Source organism: Mus musculus, chromosome 9, assembly GCF_000001635.26.
Source record: "Mus musculus strain C57BL/6J chromosome 9, GRCm38.p6 C57BL/6J".
Taxonomy (NCBI): Eukaryota; Metazoa; Chordata; class Mammalia; order Rodentia; family Muridae; genus Mus; species Mus musculus.
Genome location: NC_000075.6, coordinates 44,552,399 through 44,565,156, shown reverse-complemented (window position 1 = coordinate 44,565,156; position 12,758 = coordinate 44,552,399). Strand labels below are relative to the sequence as shown.

Genomic DNA, 12,758 nt, shown 5'->3' with positions numbered 1-12,758 from the left:
CTGTAGGGATGGCTTCTCCACTTCCAGGTTCATCTGATGGAGGCATTAAATAAAGGAGTGCTCATCACACAGCAGATTCCTGTGCCACTGGGTAGACAGTGATATCAATCTGTCTATGCACCAGCTCAATAATTCTCTAAGACTAAAAAAAAAAAAGTCTTGGGGTGTAGCTCATCGGCTAGGGTTGTGCTTCACGTATGAGGCACTGGGTTTGATACCCAGCACCGCAAAGCGGGAGATGGGAAGAGAGAAAGTGGGTTATAACATTGGTAGTAGTATCAATATGAATGTGAGTCTGGGGTGGGAGTCCAGCTGTGTCATGTGCATATGCGTCTATAACAGTATAGAAATGGCTCTAGTTGGAAACTTGAAAGTCTAAATCTTCGCTCCTCATACATTCATTTGAATTTGGTGGTAGCTCTGAAGAATATTCCTCAATTTCTCCTCTTCTTTTCCTCTACTATTGGGAAACAAAGGGGTCTCCTGAACTCTAGGCAAGTGCTCCATCATGGAACTGCACCCCCGGCTAGCTCCCCTTAAGTTTATTGACTTGTTTATTGTTTGTTTGTTTGAGGAAAGGACTCACTGTGTTTCCCTGGCTGGCCTAGAATTTGTTTTGTAGCCCAAGTAGGCCTTGAACTTTCCCAAGTAGCTGGGCTAACAGGCCTGCGTCACCAGCCCTAGGTCCTTGATTCCTAGATGAACTGAAGGAGGATGAACAGTCATCTCAGACTGCACCAGACTCAGGAGAAGATGCGCAGGCCTGAAGCCTGGGAGACAGCGTACTGTCCTCCAAAGCTTCAAGGATTAGAAGAAGAAACCAGAGAGCTAGGGTCAGTGCAGTATGGTGATGCCTCAAAGCCACACCAGGGCCTTGGGAGACAGGATGGTGAGCAGCATCTCTGTGAGGACCGCAGGGGTTGGCTGGGAAGGGACAGACGGACGGACGGACGGACAGAGGAGTCCACATCTTTCTTATTGGTGAATTACAAAAGCTGTCAAGCAAAGGTGACTTAGCCATTTAACAGGTAATGCAAATGAATAAAAGCAGACCCACTGCCTTTAATCTCAGCACTCGGGAGGCAGAGGCAGGCGAATTTCTGAGTTCGAGGCCTGCCTAGTCTACAAAGTGAGTTCCAGGACAGCCAGGGCTCGAAAAAAAAAAAAAAAAAAAAGCCGACCCACTGAAGGTCACCCTTAATTAACATTCAAGCATATCATCTATCAATCTATGTATCTATCATCTACCTGTCAATCATCTGTCTATTGAGATAAGATCTCATTATGTAGCCCTGGCTGGCCTGGAACTCACTATGTAATCAGGCTGGCCCCATAGAGAGTCCCATGCCCCAACATCCAAAATGCTGAGATTCAAGATGTGCAGCAACATGCCTGGCCTAAAAACACTTTTGTTGGTTTGTTTCCTCTTGACGGTGGTGCCAGGTTTTGACCCAGAACTTCCTAGGTGCTAGTTAAGACTCCACCGCTGTACAACCTCTTAGCTAAAGCACATCACTTCTAAGGACAACATTCTCTAGTACAACCGCCCCTGTTGTTAAACACAGAACCATCCTTTTAAATCATACGAAAAATCATTGCAGGCCGGGGGATGACGGCGGACACCTTTAGTCCCAGCACGCAGGAGGCAGAGGCATTTCCAGTCCAACCTAGTCTACAGCAAGTTCTAGGACAGCCAGGCCTACATAGAGAATCCCTGTCCGGGGGGTGGGGTGGGGGGTGGGGGGTGGGAATCGTAGCAATTTCACAAAAACACCACCCCTCCCCCATCACACAGGTAAAGCGCTGACGCTGACGTGATAGAAGGTTTGAGGGGGATTCCTAAAAACCCACGCCTTGTGCTTTAGACTTACAAAAGGACCCCTCCCATCTTTGTAGGTTTTCTCACGGTCCGTTGAGGTTCACATTTTACACAGCCCTGTGGTTTGCCGTGTTTGAACATTGCTACATCAGAGCTGTTTCCCAGAATCCCCTCCCCCTGAATGGTTTCAGGTGAGCATTGACCAAGAGAGGAATTTTCGTCAGATCTGGAAGGCAGAAATGAGGCAGCAGTTCTCTGAAGGTCGTCGTGGTAACTGTCGTGAGCCTTGCCGGTGAGCATGCATTTGCTTGGCTCCGACTGGGGTCAGAAACTGCTGACTCTGGCCCACCTGACCCGAGACAGCTAGGTGCTGAGGAAAGACACAGTGGCAGCTTTCCGGAAACAGTCCTCCCTCAGGCATTGTGTGTGAATCTTTCTGATCCTCTGTCTCTTGTCCTTCGCATCCTCAGATCCTTCTGTCAAATCATGTAAAGTATGACCTCATGCCGGCCCACCTTTAACAACAATGGGTAGAAGCAAGGGTTCACTGTGACCTGAAAGACAGCCTGGTCTATGCAGTGAGTTTCAGGACAGTCAGGGCTATATAAAGAAACCCTATGGGGGTTGGGGGGCGGGGAGAGAGGGAGCCAAGCATTATGGTGCACTTTAATCCCAGCACTTGGGGGCAGAGGCATGTAGATTTCTGAGTTCGAGGCCAACCTTGTGTACAGAGTGAGTTCCAGGACAGTCAGGGCTATACAGAAAAACCCTGTCTCAAAAAAACAAAAACAAAAAAAAGCATATGTGTTGGGGCATGAACCTCACACACACCAGACTGGCACTCCATTACTTTCGTTTTTGTGTGCTGAGACAGATGCTCTCTGGCTGTCCTGGGGCTGACCTTGAACTCAGAGACATCCACCTGTCTCTGCCTCCAGAGTCTAGCACTCTTTTTTTTTCAGAGCAAAGACTTTTTAATGAATATATTTTACAAATACACTGGAGAATCATGCAATGCTGCCTGCGTTGGATGCAATCCTGGGCCACACACAAGTCTGCACACTCCTTTGCCACTGGACCTGTGATAGCAGAACCTTTCATCTCTCCTTTATGTGTGTGTGTGTGTACATGTATGTATATACATGTATATATGTGTATATATGTATATATATGTGTGTGTGTAGATAGATAGATAGATAGATAGATAGATAGATAGATAGATAGTTTTTTTAAAGGACAGAGGACAACTAGTGGGCCTCAGTGTTTTCTTTCCACCATGTTGGTCCTGGGGATGGAAGGCAGGTTATGAAGCCATCTGGTTTGATGGCAAGAGACCTGCTGAGCCATCAGGATAGCTCTATGGTTAAAATTGTCTTTATCCCTGAAAAAAAAATCTATTATCTTTGAGTACCACATTTTGTTTATCTATCCCCTGGGTGCTGGGCATCTCAGCTGGTTCTATTTGTAACCATGGCGACTAGCTCAGTGGTAAACATCCATCTACCCTCCGGTATCTTCACCTAAAGTCCTTTGGGTAAGTGCCCAGGAGTGGCATAGCTAGGGCACTTGGAAGTTCAGTTTGTAGCGTTTTGAGGACCCTCCACACTCAGCTCAGCAGGGGCTGGGCCAGCTTTTATTCCCTGACAGCATGCATGGTTCCTCTTTCCCCACATGCTTGATGCTTGCCAACATTTGGTGTCTTCTTTTTTTCTTTCTTTCGTTTTTTGGTTGTTTGAGATAAAGTTTTGCTATGTAGCCCTAGCTGGCTCAGAATCCACTATGTAGACCAGGCTGGCCTCAGAGATCCGCCTGCTTCTGCTTCTGGGTGCTGGATTAAAGGTGTGTGCCACCATGGCCTGCAATCAATTTTTTCTTTTTTCTTTCTTTTTTTTTTTTTTAAAGATTTATTTATTTATTATATGTAAGTACACTGTAGCTGTCCTCAGATACTCCAGAAGAGGGCATCAGATTTCGTTACGGATGGTTGTGAGCCACCATGTGGTTGCTGGGATTTGAACTCGGGACCTTCGGAAGAGCAGTCAGCGCTCTTAACCACTGAGCCATCTCGCCAGCCCCAATCAATTTTTTCAATGTGCCGTTTTTTGGCATTAAAAGTGCTCCACTATACATGACTTAAATAACAATTTTAAAAACCAAGCATTCTACCAAGAACACAAGTCAAATATATACTAATTTAGTAATTTCATGCAGAGGAAAGATGGTAGGAAACTAATAAAAGCCTTTGAATTCTATAATTATACATTATGATTCTGTAAGACAGACGCACTTCATGCACACAGCAAAAGTGGTGCTGTTTCTAAGCAGTCTTGACTCTGAGTGCAGGGGTTTTAAGCAGCGCTTGCTGGCATTGTGTGATGGTGCACACAATGCACAGTGAGCACAAATGTGTGTTCAGAGTCCTCGCTGCAGCGCCACTGTGCAGTCCGGTGCCAGAAGCTCTGCCAGACACCACGGATTCATCGCATGTTAAGTCTGGAGTCTCCTTCTGCTGGTGCACATTCAGAAACTTTCCGCCACTAACCACTTTGGCAGCCCTCAAGTCTGTAGTTTGCTAACGTTACTTTGTGTTTTTGAGACAGGGTCTCTTGGCTGTCCTGGAACTCACAACGTAGACTGGTCTGGCCTCGAACTCACAGAGACCCACCTGCTTCTGTCTCTTGAGTGCTGGGATTAAAGGGGTGGGCCTTTTTTTAAAAGCCCCTTCACAACAGCTTCATCCCCATCACACTGTCAACATCACACACACACACACACCAAGCACCTTAAGGATACCTCTATCTAAACATGTGAAAGTCTTCTTAAATGGGAATGTTAAAACATTAAAGGAAGAAACTGAAGGAGAGACAGATGAAAAGAACCTTCATGCTCAGAGACTGTCAACATTAACGCTACAAAAGTGGCTGTCATCTACAGAACCCATGTAATTCCCATCAAAATTCCCATGACACTCCTCAGAACTAGAAAGAAAATCTTAAAACTTAGATGGGAACACAAAGATTCTGAGTGGCCAGAGCAATTTAGTAAGCAGAAAGAGCCGATGGAGACGGCACACTACCTGGTCCCAAACTATACTATAGGATGATAGTAACACAAACTGTATGGTATGCCACAAAACCTCACCCAGATGACTAGGCTAAGATGGAGCAAAGTGGACTGCTGAGATGACTCAGAGGGCAAAGGTGGAGCCACCAATCCCCACGCCTGAATTTGATCCCTGGGATCTACACTCAGAGAGAACCCACTCCTGAAAGGTGTGTCCTGTGACCTTCACACAGTCACCATGGTATTTATTTCTTACTTGTGTGCCCATGTGTGAGCATCCACATGGGCACACAAGTAAGAAATAAATGTAATATTTTAAACGACTAAAACATAATATCTTTTTTCTTTTTTTTTTAAATTGGGTATTTATTTCATTTACATTTCCAATGCTATCCCAAAAGTTCCCCACACGCTCCCCCACCCACTCCCCCACCCACCCACTCCCACTTCTTGGCCCTGTCGTTCCCCTGTACTGAGGCATATAAAGTTTGCACGACCAATGGGCCTCTCTTTCCACTGATGGCCGACTAGGCCATTTTCTGATTCATATGCAGCTAGAGACACGGGCTCCGGGGGTACTGGTTAGTTCATATTGTTGTTCCACCTATAGGACTGCAGATCCCTTTAGCTCCTTGGGTACTTTCTCTAGCTCCTCCATTGGGGGACCTGTGATCCATCCAATAGCTGACTGTGAGCATCCACTTCTGTGTTTGCTAGGCCCCGGCATAGTCTCACAAGAGACAGCTCTATCTGGGTCCTTTCAGCAAAATCTTGCTAGTGTATGCAATGGTGTCAGCGTTTGGAAGCTGATTATGGGATGGATCCCCGGATATGGCAGTCTCTAAAAACATAATATCTTAAATTGTGGATCAAGACCCTCTTAAATAAATGTGAGGAGCTGGGCGGGGTTGGCACATGCCTTTTTAATCCCAGCACTCAGAGGCAGAAGCAGCCAGATCTCTGTGAGTTTGAGACCAGCCTGGTCTACAGAGTGAGTTCTGGGACAGCAAGAACTACACAGAGAAACCCTGTCTCGAAAACCCAAAACCAACCAACCAAAATCATGTGTGTGCAGGTTTATATGTATATTCACATGTGTAGGTTCAGATATGGAGGCCAGAGGTCAGCCTCAGTTGTCATCTTCAGGAGCCAGCCACCTGATTTTTTTGAGGCAGGGTCTCCTGCTGAGACCTGGGACTCTACTTTGAGGCGAGGCTGGCTGGTCTGTGAGCCTCTGGGATCATCGTGTTCTTACCTTTCCAGAGATGAGATTACTATGCCTGGTTTTTACAACTGGGCTCTGGGGATCAAACGCAAATCCTCACGCCTGCACAGCGAGCACATTACTAACCAAGCCTTCTCCTCAGCCCCACAGTGGGACCCCTTGATGCCCACCATCTCTCTGAGTTCTTCCTTGATAAGTTGGTCATTGATGTATAGAAAGGCACATGGTTATGTATGCTGCTACTTTGCTAAATTTATGTCAGGTCTAAATTTTCTGGTTGGGTCTTTGGCTCATTTAAATACAGGGTCATGTTATCTACAAATAGGATACCTTTTTGTAACTTTTTAATTTCTAGTCTTTTGTTGTTTTTTGTTTGTTTGTTTGTTTGTTTGTTTGTTGAGACAGGGTTTCTCTGTGTAGTCCTGGCTATCCTGGAACTCACTCTGTCAACCAGCCTGGATCGCCTGCCTCTGCCTCCTGAGTGATGGAATTACAGGTGTGTGCCACCAACCAGCTTAATTTCCTGTCTTATGACATCTAGCTAAGATGTAACATTCTACCGAGAATGGTAGTGAACATAAGCAGTTTTGTCTTAGTCCTTAGTTTAAATGTTGACTAAATGTTGTCTAGAGGTCTATTCTAGATAGTCACTTGATTTTGCAACAGGCCCTCTCTTTGTAGCCCTGACTGGCCTGGAACTCACAGAGATCTGCCCGCCTCTGCCTCCCCAGTGCTGGGCTTTAAGGCCGGTGCCAGCTCGCCAGCCATATATAGTCTGGATTATGTTGAGACATATTTCCTCTACCCTTTTTTCTTCAAAGTTTTTATAGAAAGGGATGTTGAACTCTGCTGAAGTCCACCATGTCTATCAAGATGGTGGCTGTCTTCAGGTCTATTCACATGCTTTCATTTGAGATCGTTGAACCAAGCTTGCACCCTTAGGATGAATACAACTTCGTTGTGATGCATGATCATTCTAGTTTTATTCTTTAATTAATTTACGAGATTAATTTTGACCTAGCATCCATATTGTATGTTCTTGTGGACTCACTACATGACTAAGTTGGCTTTGAACACTGCTAATCCTCCTGCCTCCACACCTCCCCTACCCATGTGTTACAGTCATGTGCCCCATGTCTGTCTGCTAATGTGCTCTTGAAATCAATTTGTACGTATTTTGTTGAAAATTGTGGGTCTATATTCATCAGAGAAAATGTGCTATAGTTTCCTTTTTCTGTTAATACCCTCATCTGGTTTGGTACCAGGGTAACATTGGCTTTGGAATGAGGTTAGTGATGTCACATTCTTTGGACCTAACAAGGTACAGACTTTTTAGTATTACATTTTGTGTGTGTGTGTGTGTGTGTGTGTGTGTCTCTGTGTGTGTGTGTGTGTGTGTGTCTGTGTGTGTGTGTGTGTGTCTGTGTGTGTGTCTGTGTGTGTGTGTACTTGTGCCACGGCAAGTAGTATGGAGGTCAGAGGACAACTTTCAGGAGTAGGTTCTTGCCTTCTAACCTGTGGATTCCAGGAATTGAACTCAGGTCCTCAGTCTTGGCAGCAAACACCTTTAACCATTAAGCCATCTCGACAGCCCCAGACACAAGCTCTTAAAGATGAGAATTTGGGTCTTTTTTTTTTTTTTTAAGATTTACTTATTTATTTTATGTATGTGAGTACACTGTAGCTGTACAGATGGTTGTGAGCCTTCATGTGGTTGTTGGGAATTAAATTTTTAGAACCTTTGCTCACTCTGGTCAACCCTGCTCGCTTAATCCCTGCTCGCTCAGTCCCTGTTTGCTCTGGCCCAAAGATTTATTTATTATTATACATAAGTACACTGTAGCTGACTTCAGAAGTATCAGAAGAGGGTGTCAGATCTCATTATGGGTGGTTGTGAGCCACCATGTGGTTGCTGGGATTTGAACTCAGGACCTTCAGAAGAGTAGTCAGTGCTCTTACCCGCTGAGCCATCTCACCAGCCAGAGAAGTTGGATCTTATTCTCTGAATCTGATTGAATTGAAATGAATCTATGTCACCGGTAAACAGTTACTTAATCTATCATTTGATTCCTATGGTAGATGCTTGTGGAAGGTGAACTTGGGTAGTGCTGGGGTGTGGCTCAGTGATTAGAGCATTCACCTTCTGTGTGTAAAGCCCTGGGTTCAAGCCTCAGCACAGGGGTGGGAATGGACATGAGACTAGGGTCTAAGTTAGTGTTTATCTAGTATGCTAAAGATCTGGGTTCAATCTCTGTGTCTCCTGGGGCAGGCTATAGGGAGTGAGCTTGTATCTCACTATGGAAAGACGTTGGCAAAGGAAACAATGAGCCTAGAGCTTTAAATTTCTAGCTTGTGAGACCAAAAAACAAACAAAACCCTGAATTATTATTGCCCCAAAAGAAACTCTTATTTTCTGTGTCCTCAGGGTTAAGTCTTCAAACAACCATACTGTAAGTCCGAACTTCCCAAGGTTGAACTTCAGAGCAGATGAATGTTCAACATAGAGGAGCCTCTTGTGTTGTAAAATAAGACATGGATCCAGAGAGACCCCAAAATCTTAGCATGGGGACATACATAGAGCTAGCTTCTAATGATGCTGAAGCCCTTAAACTCAGAGTTCTGTGGTTCCCCACCCCCACTCCACCCCTGCCACTTAAAAGGGGGAAAGAGTGGTCTTTCCTCTCTCTGCAGCTTACATTCCCTACTTGTAGAACCTGTAATGGCCCCTGGAGGGATACTTTACAGAAGCAGCTGGTCGGCCTGGAACCTGCACAGTCACCGCCTCTTTCAAGTCACAGCAGGTCCTGGCAGCGCCACACACACCAAAAGAATATTGAGTTTATCGGTTTGTAAGTATGCCATTTTGCTTTTTGTTTTGACACACTTCTGTACTTAGCAAGAAGTTGGGTAAACAGGACAAAGGATTCTCTAGGCCTATGAGCTGAAATCCCCAGTGTGGGGGTGAGTGCCTCAACAGAACTTCACAGAAGAGAAACAACAGCTATACATGCGCTGAGTATTCTGTAGGGCTGATTGATTCAAACTTGGTGATTGTGGAGAGTTGGAATGTTGCAGATGCTGAGCCAAAAGATCTTGAACTAGCTCTCAAGATAATTTGTCCACCCCTCTTCAGCATCATACACGCTGAACTTTGGATGTTTGTGTTTTACCTGCGTGGGGGTAGTGCCTAGCTGGCTGGCACCAGACTCGGGTAAGGCAGAGGCATTTTAAGGTAAAGGGAGGTGAATGGACCAGTAGAGCTCTGGATAGGGCTTCTCTTGCCCGTTTGAGGCTGAGGAGGGGTGCACATAGTCAGATGAGGAAAGCTCTACAGTGAGCTACATCACTGTTTCCTTTTGGACACGTTGGCATCTTTAGGCATCTAAGAAAGGGCCCCAATAGAGGTTATTTCTTTGGTATGCAAAGATTTAAAGAGATAAAACAAAATTACCAGGCCTTTAATAGTTGTCCACGCCCACTTTTGTGTCTGATCTTACATCCTGTTAATTGTTAGGTAAAATCTTTGGGATGGATTCTCCCCAGACCACTCTCTTCCAACAACCCCAAAGTTAAGAAAGTCACGGGCATCTGAGACCCCCTCAGAGATCTCCTGCTCTGTTGACGATTCCACCAAGGTACTTGGAAGGTGCTCTGGACTATGACTTCCTTCTGTTCTGTAACTAAGAAAACTTCACGGAACTGATTCCACCATGAGGTTTGTTACTCAAGGTAACCGAACACTGTGTCCCTGGGCCATGACAATCATATTTGGCTCAGAATAAATATTTCTGCTTTAAGGTGAGAACTGTGGGGTTTGTGAAAGCCGTTTACACCTGAAATGTCAATGGATGGAAACTTGGGGAATTTGTATGAGAAGGGAGCCCCAAAGGTGTCAGATTTGAAAAAAAAAAAAAGAGATCTCAGATGTGGCTGAACTTATGAGTGTAGGCACTGTTTTATAAATGCCTTCGATAGTTTCCAGGTTATTGTGTGTGTTCCTCTGTTCAGCCTCATACATGCAAGGGAAGCTCAACACTGAGCTACACCACCAGTCCCATTTAGCCGCCTTGGCATCTTTGGTGGGGGTTATTTCTTCTCCTTCTCCTTCTCCTTCTCCTTCTCCTTCTCCTTCTCCTTCTCCTTCTCCTTCTCCTTCTCCTTCTCCTTCTCCTTCTCCTTCTCCTTCTCCTCCTCCTCCTCCTCCTCCTCCTCCTCCTCCTCCTCCTCCTCCTCCTCCTCCTTCTCCTTCTTCTTCTTCTTCTTTTTTTGGTTTTTCGAGACAGGGTTTCTCTGTGTAGCCCTGGCTGTCCTGAACTCACTCTGTAGACCATGCTGGCCTCGAACTCAGAAATCTGCCTGCCTCTGCCTCCCAAGTGCTGGGATTAAAGGCAGGGGTGTGTGTGTGTTTCTTTAATATGCAAAGTATTAAGTGCAGAACCAGACCTCCCTTCACCTCCAATGCCTCTGCCTTCCCTGAGTCAGGATGCCAACCAACCAGGCATTACCCCCATCCAGGTAAAACACACAAAAACTATTCAACCTAGCCTGGCCAAAATTGTTTCTACCCTGTCCTTGGCTCTGGATAGAAACCTCTAGAAACACATGCCATCACACCTGTCACCTGCACCTGGCCACCTGCCTGAGTTTCCCAGGTGGCCGTGTGTGGAATGCCTGGTCACCCCCAGGACCTAAGGATAAACTCTTTTGTTTTGCCTAGACCTTTCTTATCTCCTCTGGGCCTGCACCTGATTGGTTATCTCATCGATGAACACAAAAGAGTGCACCCAGTAGAGGTTCTGAGGCTAAGGTACTTGTTTGCTTGGTTCTAAGGAGTCTGTTATTATACCCAAAGATGAAATGATGCTAAGAGGTCAGAACTCACAACATGGCCGGGCAATGCTGAAGTGGACTCACTGCAGAATCAGCTCAATGCCCACTCTGGTAGGGTCTGCCCATTCCTCTCACAAGGTCCTCAAAAATACACTGGAGGTAACACCAGAGTTTCTTTGAGTCACACTAGCTTATACTAGCCTTGAACTACGTAGCCCAGGCTGGCCTCAAACTCACTGCAATCCTCGAAGCTCAGCCTCCCCAGTGCTAGGGTCACAGGTGTGAGCCACTACCACTGCCATGAGTTTCTGATCCCCGCCCCCTCCCCTTCGCCTCCTGAATCCTGCCCAGGATTACAGACAGGAGGTACCACTCACTCTGTATGCAGTGCTGGAGAGAGTTCATAGGGTTTTCCTCATGCCCTGACCAACTCCATTGTTTCTCTATGTGCATGTTGTGTATGTGTGCACATGTCTGTGCAAAAGCACGTGTGTACATGTGTGTGTGGAGGCACGACTATGTCAGGTGTCTTTCTCAATTGTTCTCCACCTTAGTTTTTGACTCGAGGTCTTTCAACTGAACCTGAAACTCGCCAGTTCAGCTGGGCTGCTTGGCTGGTCCAGAGACCCTCCTGACTGCTTCCCTGGTGCTGGGATCACAGCGGCACCCAGGTTGAGAGGACCCAGAGTTCTAAGCACACTAGGCGACTCTCAGCTAACTGAGCTACATCCTCAACCCCTCCTCTGCCACCTCACTCTCTCCTTCTCCCTCTCTCCTTCCTTCTTCTTCTTCTTCTTCTTTTTTTTTTTTTTTGGTCCAGGTTCTATCTATGTAGCCCTGGTTATCCTGGAACTCTCTATGTAGACCAGGCTGACTAAATTTACTGAGATCCATCTGCCTCTGCCCCATGAATTCTGGGATTAAATGTGTGCTACAACACCCAGCTGTATCATCACTTTAAATAAGCTCTGTGGTGGCTATTCTTTGAAGGTAAGGCATGAGTGGGAAATTCCGTTATAAAACAGACTCCCTGAGTGAACTCAGTGGGAGTGATGGGATATCAAAGGGTCAGCAGGAAGGCTCTCAGTGCATAAGCTTCTTCAATCTGACACCTCCAAAACAATAGTCCAAAAGAAACTTATTTTCTTTATAAGGTAGCCTGCCTCAGGTATTTTATTATAGCAACAGAAAACAGATGAATGCTGTAAGGATCTGAGTGAACAAAATATACTTCCCAGCGGGTAGAATCCCACACTGATTTTTATACTAGAAAGGCCGAGTGGAAGCCTCTAGAACAGTCTGCATATGGAGACAGTAAATAATAACTGTACCACCTTTGTGGAAGAATTGAAGAGATACAGAAAGAGCCGCATTCACATGGCTTGTTTGTCTGTCCACAGACCTTAGAGTGCAGAAGGGCAAGAATGTTTAGAAATCTGGCGACTATACTCACAGGTGCTGCTCTGGCCTGATGTCTTTGCAAAGGTGATCAACACTCCAGTGGGATGCGGCCTCCCACTGACCTGGTAAATACTTCAGGCCCCGAACCTGCTGTAAACCTGGGCTCCAAAGGTGTTTCTGTGAACATAAAGCACTTCATGCTGTGTTCTTACCCTTGGCAGGGCTACGGTCCATTCCCACAGTGCTCCCCCAGGTGACTACCACAGCGCTATCAGCCCTACAGAATCTGTTATAATCTAGCCTTCTGGTGGCTCTCCCTAAGGACTGCCTTGCCAGCTTTTCTGGCTTTCCCTTGAGGATTCAGAGTGAGCAAGGCGGAAGCTCCATATTTCTATGACTCAACGGCAAAAGGAATGTGTC

The 12,758-nt window shown here is 45.9% G+C and overlaps 1 long non-coding RNA gene across 3 annotated transcripts; it reads left to right on the top strand.

The window, feature by feature from the left end:
* Window positions 1–3,227: 3,227 nt before the first annotated feature.
* Window positions 3,228–12,479, top strand: LOC108167647. Of its 3 annotated transcripts, XR_001779146.2 has the most exons (4): window positions 3,230–3,353; window positions 8,819–8,956; window positions 9,622–9,836; window positions 12,338–12,479. It is a non-coding gene; the product is annotated as an uncharacterized LOC108167647 (long non-coding RNA). The 3 variants fall into 3 exon arrangements; XR_001779147.1 differs by lacking the exon at window positions 12,338–12,479 and having other exon boundaries at window positions 3,228–3,353; window positions 8,799–8,956; window positions 9,622–9,906; XR_001779145.1 differs by lacking the exon at window positions 12,338–12,479 and having other exon boundaries at window positions 3,242–3,353; window positions 9,622–9,906.
* Window positions 12,480–12,758: the final 279 nt, after the last annotated feature.